This window comes from Poecilia mexicana, unplaced genomic scaffold (assembly GCF_051168715.1).
Source record: "Poecilia mexicana isolate PSO_F unplaced genomic scaffold, ASM5116871v1 scaffold_8, whole genome shotgun sequence".
NCBI lineage: Eukaryota > Metazoa > Chordata > Actinopteri > Cyprinodontiformes > Poeciliidae > Poecilia > Poecilia mexicana.
Window position 1 is genome coordinate 19,559,289 of NW_028263377.1, and position 14,942 is coordinate 19,574,230.

A 14,942-nucleotide genomic window follows, 5' to 3' on the forward strand; every position below is an offset into this window, starting at 1 on the left:
TATGGAAGCACTAGCTTCCATGTATATTTTCAGGATTAATATACCAACACAAAGTAGAGTACACCTTATGAATCGGAAGGAAACAATACATCTGAATAGACGTCATTGAGTGACATGAAAGTTAACTTAAGAAGACAAATAAGTTTCTCCGTTGATTTAACAAAAAGAAAAGTACAGAGTTTTTCGAACTTAATTTTTAACAATAACGTCCCAGGCCTAGATAGGACACGCTGTATTCACGCTGAGAATAATTTACACTGAGATGGAGATTATTTGTAGAAATAGGTCACTTTCAAAGGGTTTACTGGATTTTATTTAGGGAAATAATAACAAAGGAGGTTTAAAACATATGCTGTGCACTGTTTTTAGATTGTCTTTGTTGAAAAAAAAAAAGAAAAAACTATCTTTCATTTTTCATCTAGTTCACATTTGTGTGTTACTTTGTGTTGTACGGTTACACAAAATCTGAATAAAAAGTTTGTGGTTGAAACCAAATATAAAAAAAGTTCAAGAGGTTTGAACGCTAACTGGAACACAGCTTAATATTAGTTGACTGGACTGGAACAGAACAATTTAAATCTGTTGAAAGAATTATGTGCAACACTGCAAATAATCAGGCTAACAATATTTAAGTGCCAGATATAAATAGTTCCTCCTTTTTAAGAAAAGAAAAGCACACCACATTAACTCCACTCTTTACGGCAGGCATATATTCAGAGGCTAAAAATAGCTGAATGTACAGCCATTAGCCAAAGTGGACTTTTAGTTGAGGGTAAAAAAAAAAAAAAAATGTCTGGGTCTTGGGTTTGAACAGTATCTCCATAATCTTAACATCATGAAAAAAAAAAAATGAAAAAAAAAGTTAACACAGCACAGAAGGGTGTGCGGCTCCGTCACACTTCCCCTCCAACATTCCCTGATTTCAACAACCGTGACTTTCCCATTAGTGCAATTATCCTTCTAGTGACTACGACTCAGAGTTGCTTCACATTACATAAACTCTCCTCTTGTTCTCTTCATTCAACCCAGTCAGAAGTGTGCTTGGCAGGGGGTAAGTTGGGGGCCAGGCATAGATAAAAATAACTCGTTGTTTGCTCACCGGTATGCTGTAACTCGTGGTGTTGTTGTGGGAGCCAGACCGGGTCTCTGTGGTCTCTGTTGTCTCTGTGATTCCTTGAAGTATGAGAGCAGCATGATGTAGAGACAAAAGCTTCCCCAAAAGCAGCCAGGATTGGATTACAGTTCATTCATAGGGCTGCAATGTCCTATGAATGAACTAGAGACACTTAAATAGCAATGAGCTGACAGAGGATCTGAGAGATGCAGCATCTTTTAGAAATGACAACATTTAACACTGGTACGTGTATTTTCAAAGATATACAGATTCAGCTGAATTGAATCGGATTCAACTGTGACTTAAGAGACAATAAAGTGACAAGAGAGGTCATTTAAAATGGACTTGAAGAAGTTTTATATCACTGAGTGATTAATGGGTCAGCTGACCAAATAAACAGCCACAACAAAACAATCCTCTGCCAGTGGTCTGACACAGAAAGAAAATTACTTTTGGAATAAATGATGTCCAGTATATCATATTATCAACACAATTTACTGAAAAAAAAAAGAAAATTCATGAGATTAAACTTTTCATTTCTCATAATTAAGCAAAAATAAATAAATAACTAAAATAATAATAATGGTTTAATTTCACATAATCTTTTTGAGTAGAATTAGATAAACAGAAACTTAAATTGGCTGTGATGACTAATTCAAAATTGTTAAAAAAAAATTCTTAGATGGTTCAAGAAAACATTTTTTGAGAATGACCTTCTATTACATCTGACTTACAAAGAGGCAGGATGGCAAAATATGAATTCTTTCACATTTGAGTGAAGACATGGGGATATACTTTCTAAAACATTTTCAAAAAATTCCTTTAAGAAAACCAATTACACTTTACCTTTTTTTTTTATCAGGGCAACAAAATGGGGAAAAAATGTTTTATAACCCTAAATTTACTCTCCAGTAAGAGTTAAAATATATATTTTTTTTAAAAAGGTGAAGGTATCTCTCACTTATAAACTAGAAAAAAAAATCTGGCCTTGATTTTAAATAACAGATAATCTATCGAATTCCAAGTCACTTCATATTGTAACTTGCTGTATTCGTGTCTGCAGTCATACTCCTTAGCATGTGTTTAAACACACTGGAGCACAAACCTTGGACTTTTCCCAAGATCTCTTTTTTTTTTGCCTATTTTTTTCTCCTGAACTCTCCATCAACACTACCAAATGGTATGCAAACCATTTTTTTTTTCTACTAGATTTTGTCCCCAGAAAAAGATCAGGAACAATATTTGTTCATCGGAATAACAGGTAAGAATAACAGTGTAGCGCCAGCTTCATCCTCAAGAGAGAGACTGACAGAAGAACAGCCCGTAAGAACATAGTCCAGACTACAGGGAGGCATTAGGCACTCTATAAATGCCAGAATCAGAACGTGTGCACCGCTGGTTTCAGACGTGCAATGTCTGTCACACCCAGTACGCTGAAGGCAATGAAAAAGTAAAGTAAAAGATAAAGTTTTCCAAAGCAAAACACAGCAATCTTTTCTTGCTAGATTGTTCACATAAATATTACATGACACCTTAATGGACGGCATTTTTTTCGCCCTCAATTCATCTAATGCCATCTCCCTGGAACTCATTTACTTCCTGACTATTCTATGGGAAACCGTGAGGTTACCCTGATTACAGACATTTCCTTCCTCCACCGTTCAGAGCAATGCCTGGAATTACTGCACTATTTGCTCAGGCCTGGAGCAGCAAACTGTGGATCCCACACCCACATGGCACATGCATGCATCAGGGGTCACGCAGGTCGCGGGTTCCTGGGAGAGTTCTTCTTAATCCAGACAGAAATGAAAATATTATTCCACACGAGAGACATTATGTTGTTAGACAATCTGAGCAGGTTATTTGGTGGCATTTCACTGGGTTATGTTTGGCTGGAACCAGTGGTGAACTGAATTCAGTTCGCCAGTTTGGACACGAGTTGCTGGCCGCTGTCACCAAACGCCGGAGAGCAGCTCTGGTAGTGTTAATTTTGCAGATACATTCATACCCCTGAAACCTTTTTTCCTTATTTTTTCATGTTGGAAAAATAAACCTCAATGTGTTTTACTGGGCTTTTTATTGATACAGACCAACATAAATTATGGTGTAATTATGAGAGGAGAGAAAAGGATCCATTGTTTTAAATCTGAGAAAGTGTGGTCCATGTTTGTATTCAGGCCCCCTCAGCCAACACGTTGTATAATCAACTTTAAATGCAATTAAAAGCTAGAAATCGGTAGGTGTCTACATCTCATCTACAGACTGGAAATGTTTGTCCATTCCTCTTTCAAAAATAGCTCAAAGATTGTGAAAGTGGATGGAGAACATCTGTGTGTATCAATAGTCATGTTCGGCAGCAGATTATTATTTAGATTTACGTCTGTTTGTTGACTTTGCTTCATTCACCTTCCATGTCCCTCCTGAAAAAAAGCGTCTGCGCAGCATGATGCTTCATCCACTATATTTGTGATGATGATGATGATGATGATGATGATGATGAGCGGTGTTAGTTTTCAACACCAGGTTTTTTTTTTTTTTTTAAACAGATTTCTTGAACTAATAGTTGCCATGCCAGCAGATTCTCCTCCTGAGCTGTGGATCTCTGCTCACAAATGTAATCTTTCCAGATATTTATTTTGTTTTCCATTTCATTCTGCTTTGCGTTGTACCATCGCATACGATGCCACGTCAAAACACATTAAAGTTGCAATGCGAGAACAAATAAATTCATGATTACGGTGCTTTTCCAACACACTGCCTCATCTAATCTATAATTGACGGAGGAGGAATTTATGCGCCACTGTCAAAATCTCTGGTGTCAAACAAGCAACACTGTTTAAATAGCGAATACGTCTGGACTTCTGCGTTATAACAACAAGCACCAGAAGAGGGCACTAAAGGCTCGTGTTTTAGTACTTTGTGCATGAAATGCAACCACTGCAAGAAAAACAAGAAGCCTCTTTTGTGCACTTATTTCTGCATGCAGTGTTGTAAAGCAAATTATTTAGAGGCTGTACACAATGAGCCACCTCTGTCAAAAAAACACCTATAATAAATATAATTCCTCAAACTCAAAGCAAGTACATTTGCTACAGTAAACAAAACAGATCTGCTCAGCAAAGGAAAGTGACATTTATTAATTTTCCTGTAAAATAAATTCATGTTCCAATTAGATGAGAAATATATACATATATTTTTTTAATCTAAATGATCAAACTGTCTTGCCATGACAGCACTTGTGAAAGGAGTGCATACCACAAATCCCAGATACCAGAATCACACTGCCATCTAGAGAGATGATGCTGCCATAGACGCATTTAGCAATGTTGCAGCTCTGCAGATGACTTCTTTTTCTATCCAATCAGTGTCAGGCTGGATAAGGGGGAAGGTAGCTATTATTGTTGACCTTTTTTTGTACTAAGGAGGCATAAGTGTCCCTCACACATGCACATAATGACTCCAGAAAGCCTGCAGCAAGAAATGATATTTCTGAGAGGCTATATACGGAGTGAAACCATAGAAAAGCTGCAGAAAATGTGACTAATTTGCAAGAAAATGAGTAGAAAAGGCTTTTTAATTTTTTTATTCCATCCAAAAAACGGAGTCATTTATTTCACCTGATGCATAGGAAAAGACAAACCAGAAAATGCTTTCTCATTTCATTTTTTGAAGGGTCAACTGAATTATTGTTCCTACAACAAAAAGTGTCATAATGAAGCTGTTTGTCTAAAGAAAAAAGCCTCTGAAGAGTTTATCTGCCTCTAGAAATGCTCGAACTTTCTTCCACAAAAACAGATATCGCAAGCAAAAGGATATCATGGAAAAATAAACTTAAAAAAAAAAAACAAGCCAATAAAAGAACCTCTTCAAAAACGGAGTCAACACAAGAGCCAGAAATCTGAACGCATGCAAACGGAAGCGCTAAAGTGTTTATGAGCAATAGCTTACTACTTGGCTCTGCTGAATCCAGTAGGTTAAAATTAAACCTGAAGTGTTGCTTCTGCACCACACAGTGATAATTCTGACATCTTTGAAGTCCATATGCCCTCCATCAGCTCTGCCCCAAATATGGAGCCGTCTAAAAAAGCTACAGGACCGTGATAATATTAGTCAGCGAGGGGAGGGGGTGTTGTCTGCTATGAAATGCCAAACAAAATTAAAATTACACTTTCTGAACACGATTAGGTATGTTTTTTTTTTCTTTTAAATAAAAAAACACACTTGTCCTAATTGTACTCACATCTAAATGCCACAAAGATGCATCACCCTTGGAGACAAGTTAGCGCTCTTTAATTTTATGTTTGAATGTTATGATACCGCTTGAAAATATTCATTAACCAGCTGAGCATTGTGTTTTTGCTTTAATAGGACTAGGACAATTATCACAAGAAAACAGCAGTTTCTTTTCCCACCACAACACTTAAAAAAAAAATCTAATTTCAACAAAATCCATCAAGTATATTTGCTCTTGCTCTTCGGGGCTGTGGTTGCAAGGGCAGCGGTTGAAAGCAGAGCCTTGCGGACGTCCTCACACTTTTCGAGGGTACACAAACAAGCCGAGAGACACATTCTCTCCAGTGCGTCCATCACGTTGTTTTTGAGAAGTCCTTCAAGCAGAGAAGCAAATAAACTCTGAATATACAGTATCTTCTAACAGAGGAAAAAAACTCTCTGAATTCTGCTGCTCAGTTAAATATGCCTCTTAGACATAATGGCAGACCTGAAGTTCAATGATGTTTGGACGTTTTGATGACAAATATGATTGTGATCAAGTTTCAGTCATGAATTTAGCTACAAATCAGCTCCAGTTTCAACAACAAAGATTTATGAAAATAGGATTCATCAACCAAAAATACACCTTGAGACAAAACAGTAAGTTTTTATTTTATTTTGGTAATTAGGAGCAAAATTAATGCCTACTGTTGCCTACACTATTTAATTCAATTCAGAAATGCTTTAATGATTGCAAAGGAAAATTAAGTAATAATATCACTTTACTGCAATACAAGAGAAGTTTAACTTGACTTTTGAATGTGACTTTATCAGACGTTTAATGAACACCAACGGACTAGTCAGAATTTTTCCCAACAGAGGTCAAATTTAGCCTCAATTTGAGTTGAGTAACCCAGCCAAGTTCCTGCTCTGTGTGTGCTTGCTGGCCAGCCAAATTCTCTCCAAGCGCGTGTGTGTGTGAGTTTGTGTTTTGGGGAGGGGGATCAGTTTTGCTCCAGTAAAATGTGTGGGCTCAAAATACAGGCTGATTGAAGAACGGTGCTTCACGTTACACTGAGCAGGTGAGCCGTGCCGTTTGAGTTCTCACTGACGTTCTCTTCTGTTTTTTGAGACAGAAATCTCCACTCAAAGGTAGGATCACATCATTATCATCATCATCATCATGGGAAAACAGAAAAACCTGCTGCTCAAACACTACAGGTTACGTTATTTGTCTTTCTCAAATTAATGTCTGTTTTTCTGTTTGGTAACCTTTCCTTTGTGCTCAAGTTGCTTCTTACACACTGAAATCCCCCTAAAGTAGCTTCCCCAAAAAACCCCCCTCACAAACACTGTGCACATAATGGCCATGTGGAGGGCTCACCTGGGAATGTGTTGGACAACACTCAGACGTTATGCTACAGTTGAGCCTCAACTCTCTGGAATATCTGCCAAGATTGGCAGCCCAATTCTGGATATCTCTGCTGCGACAGGTCCTCCCCCCCCGCCCCCCACCCTTCGAGCAGCTAACATTCACAGCACCAAAAAGCAATATGCCTCCACTCTCACCTCCTCTCCCTGCCTCCAAAGACCTACATATCTGGGTCTCCTCACACATAATGCATCGCCTGGAGCAAAATTGTTTTTGAAAGACAAGGTGACTAGTCAATGACATCTGAAAATAACCACCTCCAGCTGTGATCCTTAAAATGGGAGAGCAATTCTCCACAGTAAGGCTACCAGTCTTTCTTTCCCTGTTCTTCTGAACTTACACGTGTGTCGATTGTTTCCCGCCTGGGGTGCCTGTCCGCCTGCCGGGTGGCATGAAAGATGTAAAGTTTTTTTCTTTTTTTTTTTCTTTGTCTATGTAAAAATCATACATAAAATTTAAATAATAAGAAGTTAAAGTTGGTAAGAACCACAATGAACATTTGACAATTGTCAAATGTTATAAAATTGTGGGAAATAATGGATTTCTGTAGAGTATATGTCTGTCGGGGGGGTGGGGGTGGGGTGGAGCTGAATGCTGCTTTTGTAGCGAAAAATCAATCAGTCACGCAATCTCCAAAATCAATCTGAAGGATTTATTCTTCACCTTTCCACTGAGTGATCTCATTGACAAAAGAAGAATGACAAGAATTCTGCATATCACAAAAGATTAGAAATGCTTACAAATCAATGTCTAAATAAATCAATACTTTAACTAAATATAAGGTGGAACAGCAGGACCTAATTACCAATACAATTAAGAAATAAATCTACTAAGTGAAGTTTAGCGCTACTATGGTTCAATGTAGAGCCTGGAGAAAAGCAACCCTTGTAGGTGAAAGGTCAAGTGAAAAAGAACACTTTTTCATTTTCTGAAAAAGTGTCCTTTTTCAGAAAGGACACTTCCTGAAATTAAAAGAACTTACCTTGTTTAGACTCATCAGTTTTTCCAACACATAGGCCATTAAGGAGTCGTATTGGAAAACTCTAATATGTTTCTATGTAATAAGAAACACAGTTTTTTTATGTGTAATAAATTTGATTATGTCTCGTATGTTTCTGCCGGAATGTATGCCAATTCTACTCTTGAAAAAAACATTGAAAGGATATAAAAAGAAAGTTTGTTTCCATCAAAAGAAACTTAAGCGAAATGCCTTCGTTCAACATAATTTAGTTAAATTCTGCTGACTTTGATTGCTCTAATTCAGCACAATGTCTCAAGACGCCTTACAAGAAAAACCCAGCTTCCAAGTATAAATAATCAAATTTGGTCCCAATTTCATTCACATCGGTCCAGTTCATTCCAATGCAATCCCATCCCAATATGTCACAACACAGACAGTTGTTAATGCCATGCCAGTTGATAAAAGAGTATCTGTTAAATGAAGTCGCACTGAATTGTTGTCTCAGCAGGAATCCCTAATCCTTTTGGTTTCAAAATAGAACAGAGCATGTAGGCATAAAAAAATAGATCTTTGAAAGTCTGATGTTTGAGGTTGTGCTCTTGAATTCAGGAAAGGCTAATGTCATTTAAAAAGTGAAACAAAAAGCTAAAAATGTATTTTTTTTCTTTTTTAAGATCTTTTACTACAAAATTAACTTGGTTTCAGCTTGTTCATTAGCTACATGAAAGTCTACACACTTGGATTTTTGAAGTTTTCCTCTTAACCTTTCTGGAAACCCTTGAAATGTTACTGTACACAACATGTGGTCTGTAGAGGAACCCTTAAATTGAAGACGATCAGTTTGTCCTGGAGAAAAAGCTGCATTCCTCCCGTCTTCTGTGTTAATGAAAGATGAAGTCGCCCTTTTGTTTGACTAAATAAATTTGAGTCGGTTTCAAATTTCTCACTTCACTCTGAAGAATCCCTGCTTGGATTTTCTCACAGACACAATCTACTCACTTTGGCAGACTACATCAAGTATTTTAAACTGGGGCACTCTTGTATAATAGCTCAATCTGCCGCGATAATTGATGCGTTTTAAATGATTTGCAAGTGAGTTTGCAACAAAGTAGGACAACTGCATTCGGAAGGAAAACTACCTCTGCTGTACGCATGATGACTGGAGGAACAGCCAGACACGCTTTAACTCCCACTGGTCAGGAGTCTCATTATCCCCCCTGAAGCTCACATAGTTAAAGAAGTGAATGTTCCTCCTGCTATAATGGGCCATGCATCCCACCGGAGGCTTGAATGAAACCGACGAACTTAGAGTGAAATAGCCACTCTATTGCTCTACCGCTGAGGCAAATGACAGGCGTTTTTGATGGCATGATTGGACCATATTTACTACCAGCAATCACACCTCTGACTGTCGTCGGTGATTTCTAAACGCAGGGCAAACGCCTCCTGTGCTTTCTTTGTCGTAGCCACGATGATTAAAAGATTCTTCAAGCACAAGCCTACAAATCTTTAAAGATGGTTCATTCATGCATATATTTTTTTTAACTTTTTTTCCAATTTGTTGTTTATTTGATGAACCTTACATTAGAAGCAAGCTGAATAACTCAGTGTTTGAGGACTCATTTTTTTACCCCCCCTATTTTACCTTCTAGTAAAATGTTCATTGTAATGTTTCATAAAAATGTCAGGGTATTAATAGTTGCAACCAGTAGGTTTTCCTTTATGCGTTTGCAATAATAGTGATTAAAGATTATAAATACGAATAATGATTGGCAGAGTCGGAAGACGAGTTTTCGGTTATTTTTGTTCCCTTTCTTCTAGAAGAGAAGAGAAGGGAGCAGAGGAGAGAAGGAAGACGAGCACAAGACAAGTTAATATAAAAATAAACAGTGTCTAAAGTTTCTTCCGACGTTCTTTTTTAACATCAGCTTTAAGCTCGCAGAGAGTTTGAAGTCTTTCCGGTTTCTATTTCCAGCGACAGAGTCGTCGGTTGTTGTGAAGTATTTCTTTCCCCGTCTTTGTCAGGATAATATAACTCACCTGCAGGTCTGTCAGAAGAGGAGCACTCCGTGTGAGTTCATCTGTCTGGAGTGAACCTTCTGTTAGTTGACAGAGCAGCCGCTATGTGACCAACGCATCTCAATGGGTTACAACAAAGCAAGAATAAATAAATAAATAAATAAAAATCCTGTGAGGAAAATATAACCAGTTTTCTCTCTTTAGGTGCTGATTGACTGTCGGAGAATCACACTTTCACACCAACCGTCACAGACTATCAAACAAGCCTCTGTCTGCATTTCATTGCCATTTGTCAGTCGCTAACCATACTCACCCACTGTTATTTATCTGCCTTTGGTGACACAATAAAATTACTATTTGCAACTCTGAAGCTTTAAACAAAGCCACAACAGTGACCAACCTAAAATAGCTCCTGCTGTTGGTCCTGTGCAACCAGCAACGTCTAGTTTACTTACAGAAAAAACGGGGGATGTTGTCAAACGTGACAGCTCAGCTCATGTTATTCAACTGGGACATTGTAAATCCCTGTCGTTTTAAAGTAAAATATAACATAATTGCACTTGCTGTGATATTACGATCAGAAGTGTTTGCACAGAGTTACGAATCTGTTTGCCATTTTTTAAATTAACATTACAATAAAGAACAAAACAAAAAGGCAGAGAAAAATCCCAGATTCAGTAACAGCAACTGTTTCTGCACACATCTATTTTTACACAGGAATGGCAGACTGCAATAACACATGCAAATACATACAGCATGCACATGATTTTGAATCATGTCGCAGTTCTCACAAACAAACATAGCAAGTGCAAAAAGGAACTTCAGGACCAGATCTTACAAGGAAGAACAATCCCTGATTGTATCAGGGAGGGAATCACATTTATAATGGTGTCATTGATAAATTATTGATGTAGATTGTTAATTGTTTGGCTCTTAATGCACAGAAAGCATCAGCTGAAGTTAAAAAAGTATCAGATTGTGAAACTGCATAGTGTTTATAAATATTTGCATTATGAATCTGTAATTCTTTGCTAGAAAAAAAAAGAAACTTGTGCAAAATTAAACTGTATCAAAGATAAAAGGGAATAATGACCAATTTATACGAGTTCTGTCTGATTTCACTTGATGAGAAGTTATTTGCAAAAAAGGTCACCTTACTAGAATGGAGGATCAGTTCTCTCATCTGTGACATCCCAGAGATGCTTTTTGCCAAGTCAGCAGCTGTTTGAATAACACAGATTCCCACAATATATATAATTCATGCAGCTCTGGCTTTTGAGAATGCCATGTTACTTGCTCTGGGAATAACGTACATAAATGTACATAAGTATGAGTGAACTTCACTCAAAACCGATTGCAAATTGGCCAGTTTAAATACAAGAAAACCATTAAGTTTCCGATAATCATTTCATTCAGTGATCAACGCATGTCCTTTATGCCTATGTGAATCATCGGGAGGGGAAGTCAACCTCCCATTACTATTCCTCTGACCCAGCTTAGGAAGTAGTCACAAACCTGTTGCCAATATGACTTGTAAAGGTAAAATGGATTTGCAGAACAAGTTTGACTTGTGATCTGATCCAAATTACAGATAGCAGCAGCACATTCTAAAGGTGAGCAGAGATGGCTGATGACCTTACAATATCTGTCTATCTAATCCGGAGCAGATAACAAGCTGAAGATCGTGCACCATCTTTTTCTTTTAAGCAGCTGAGATCTCAAATTTCAGATCGAGGGTCTGAGTTGGTTGCCTCGGGCTCTTGGTTCCACAATCCCACCTGCATGCTCTTGAAGCACACATGACCCATTAATTAACTGAAGCATTGCATATTATACATTTATTTCCGTAGGTGGGTTTGTGAGTCTAATGAAAAGAAAGGGGCTTAAGTCACCTCAAAGACATCATTTGCTTGGTTGAGTTATATTTTAGGATCAGATCTACTGTCGGATCTAGTTTGGGAAAAAGAAGAAAGTACAAAAAAAAACAAAACAAAAAACAATAAAAGAGATGTACAAACTTCTAGCACCTCTAATGAATTTGCTTCAACCTTACGTTTAGTGTCCCCATTCTCCCTCATTCTGACCTCTTTGTCATCTTTGTTATCTCCCATCTGTTTATTCCTTAAATCCTATTTGTTTTTTTCCACAGTAGGTAGAAACAGGGACAGTGCTTGTTAATTGGATAGAACATAGGCCCAATTTTAAGTCTCCAGATGCAAAACTCACTAATTCTCTTCTTCTGTCACATCTGGTATCCAATAAATCTATCGAATATAAGATTTATTTGTCTGCTCAATAGTTGTGTACATCTGTACTGGAACTTTTATCGAACCAGGAGATTATTAGGCTATAACACAGCTATTTACCATTTCGTATTCTTTATCTTGCAGTTAAAGCTTGGGTTAAAGAATTAAAAGTTAAGTTTTTATGTTTTTAAATTTCATCGTCTATCCATAACAATATGTTATATCCAGACTAATAGGAAGTCTTTTTTTTTTTACCCCTCTCAGCTACTAATCATATTTCATTCATCTAATGTTTGGTTTGAGAAAATAGAAAAAATAAATATATTTTTTTATTAGAACCACTCAGGCTATCAGACTTGGGGAAAAAAAAAAAGAAAAATCTTTAAACCGTTATTATCTGTCAAGCCTTTCCAGACAGCTGAATGGCCTAATCAATGCAAGAGGACATTTTTAGAAGAGAAATAAAGACACCATTAAGGCAGCTTCCATCAAGATGAACCATGCTCAGAATTATGCTGCTCTGCCAAATGTCACCTAACAGCTTGAACAAAACTCGCGTTATTACCACTGTCTCAGTGTGACGATAATCCCACTAATTTCCAACAGAGTAGTGACCCTGCGGCTCAAACTACACTTTATCTCCATTGCTTTTCCTCTCTTGGAAATCTCATTGTACTGAAGTCGTAGAATGTTTTGCACAGAGCTATGCGCCACCACGTTTGTCTCGCCCATGGTCATTCAGGCTTTTTTTTTCTGTTGCCATGACAACTTTTTTGCACTGCTCTCCATCTTGATTGTGTGCAAAATGAATAAAAAGACAAGGGGAAAAATGTCAGGCGCTTAGAGGCAGAGACGGGCGAACAGCCCCACAATGAATGGCTTCAGGTTATTTCAAAAGGTTCGGCTTCGAGTTTTTGAGACATTGCACGTCGAACAGGCTTCAATCTCCGCAGAAATCTACCTAGAGCTGTGGAAAATGTGTTGATTGATCCTTTAGCAGCTTAGCAGAGGCATCACCATGGCATTTGATGAAGGTTGATGTGGAGATCACAAAAACCCTTGAAAGCCTATTGTTGGCTGTACTTCATGGTGTGACCTTTAAATTTCAGACACATTATTAGCCTCCTGTTGTTTCCAGATTTACTGAGCAGAGGTATGATTAAAAAGAGCAATGAAAGATTAAAACAATCACTGAATATTAAACGGAAAATAGATTAAACGATGACGGATAAAAAAATATCTTGATTTCTATCGATAAGACCATAAAAAGCCAATACCATAGCGTGAAATTATAATGCAGAGGCACCAATAGCCATAAGTGGTTCATCCAATATCAAGAGATGCGAGGATGAAAAGAAACCAGATGGCTGAGAAAGTTAAATCAGGAGGTCACACACATTTGTTTGAGTGTCTCTCTGTGAAGTGGCTTGCTTCATCCCACACACACACATACACACGCAAATAGACAATACGCAAGACTCATGCAGCTGTGAGTGGAGGCCATGACACTGAGATCACATGACACCTGTTGTTGGTGGGTTTTTCAGAGAAGCCCTATTTGCTTTTTCTGTTGTGATAGTGTTTGTGTGATGGAGCAGTGAATATCAAAACTACATTTTTACAATAGAATGCAGCTCTGGTAAACAATCTACTAAAAGTCTGCTTTGTTTAGAGAAAGTTTAATCAACTAAAGACACAGTTTTGCACAAGAAACACTGGCTTGTCAAACTCCTCAAGTCAAAAATTTGCCGATCAAGAGGACCACAATTTTGTGGTCAATACTTACTATACCTTTACTAAATGCATTTTAGAAGAAACTTCAATTGTGGCCTGATCAATTTGAAATTAAAATAAATGTTTCTTTCTCCTGCCCTCCACAAATTTAAGAAGATTATGTTTGGCTTTTTTAAGGTTTGGGAAGTTTACATTTATTTTTGTACATGTTAGAAATATTAGTGAAGTTTGAACAGAAAGGTGGTACAGACAAAACAATAAAACATTAAGCATAGTCTGATTTCTAAAAACTAACCCCAAGAGATGCTCGTGAATAAATACTGTTTGCTTAAATCACGTTTGTTGATTTAAGCAAAGTTAGATATGGAATAGATGAACGAACACTATTAGTTCATCTAACCCCATACAGATAAACAATTAAATAAATCAACGTATAATGTCACAGGCATTATATGATCGGAAATGATCATGTACCTGCTTGTTGGTGTAATGTCTTAGTTTGTAGGTGAATATTGTAATTATTACTCTGGATTTGAAATTAAGGGCCAAAAGGTTGCAGTTTAAACATGATAAACATGTGATAACGGGCCTGATGCTAAACAGAAAAAAAACAAACAATAATCTAAAATACAAATATGAGTTTTTCAGAATATTTATTTTAGGAGTAGTGACTCTGCTTTTCCTCTTGAAAGTACTCCTCATATTTCCTATGGAGTTTAGGTCAGGTAAGCTTTTTGGCCAATCAAGACCATTGGGAGAATGATTTACAAATTAATGGCAACATTTACAAGTGGACTTTGGAGAATTCTTCCTAATACTCGTTCAGATGCCGCTGATGTTCAGGCGTGTCATAAGACAGGGTATGTGGCAGCTGTAGTCCATGTTCTGATACGTCTGTAGGTGGTGCGTCTTGAAGCAGTGACTCTCGCTACAGTCCACACCTTCTTCCCAAACCTCTGAATATGTTTTGCTTTACAATCCTCTTAAATATTCCCTGATGCCCATTTTTTTCTTCCACTCGACTTTCCATCGATATGGCTGGATCCAGCACTCGGCTTCTTTGGCAATAATAACCTTTTGTGTTTTATCCGTTTTGTGGAGGGCATCAACAACTGTTGACTGGATAACTGTCTGGTTCATAATGTGGCATCTCTATAATTTGACAACTTATTTTTTTAATCGATATTTTTGATTTGTTCATTTTTATGCCTTCAATACCGCTAA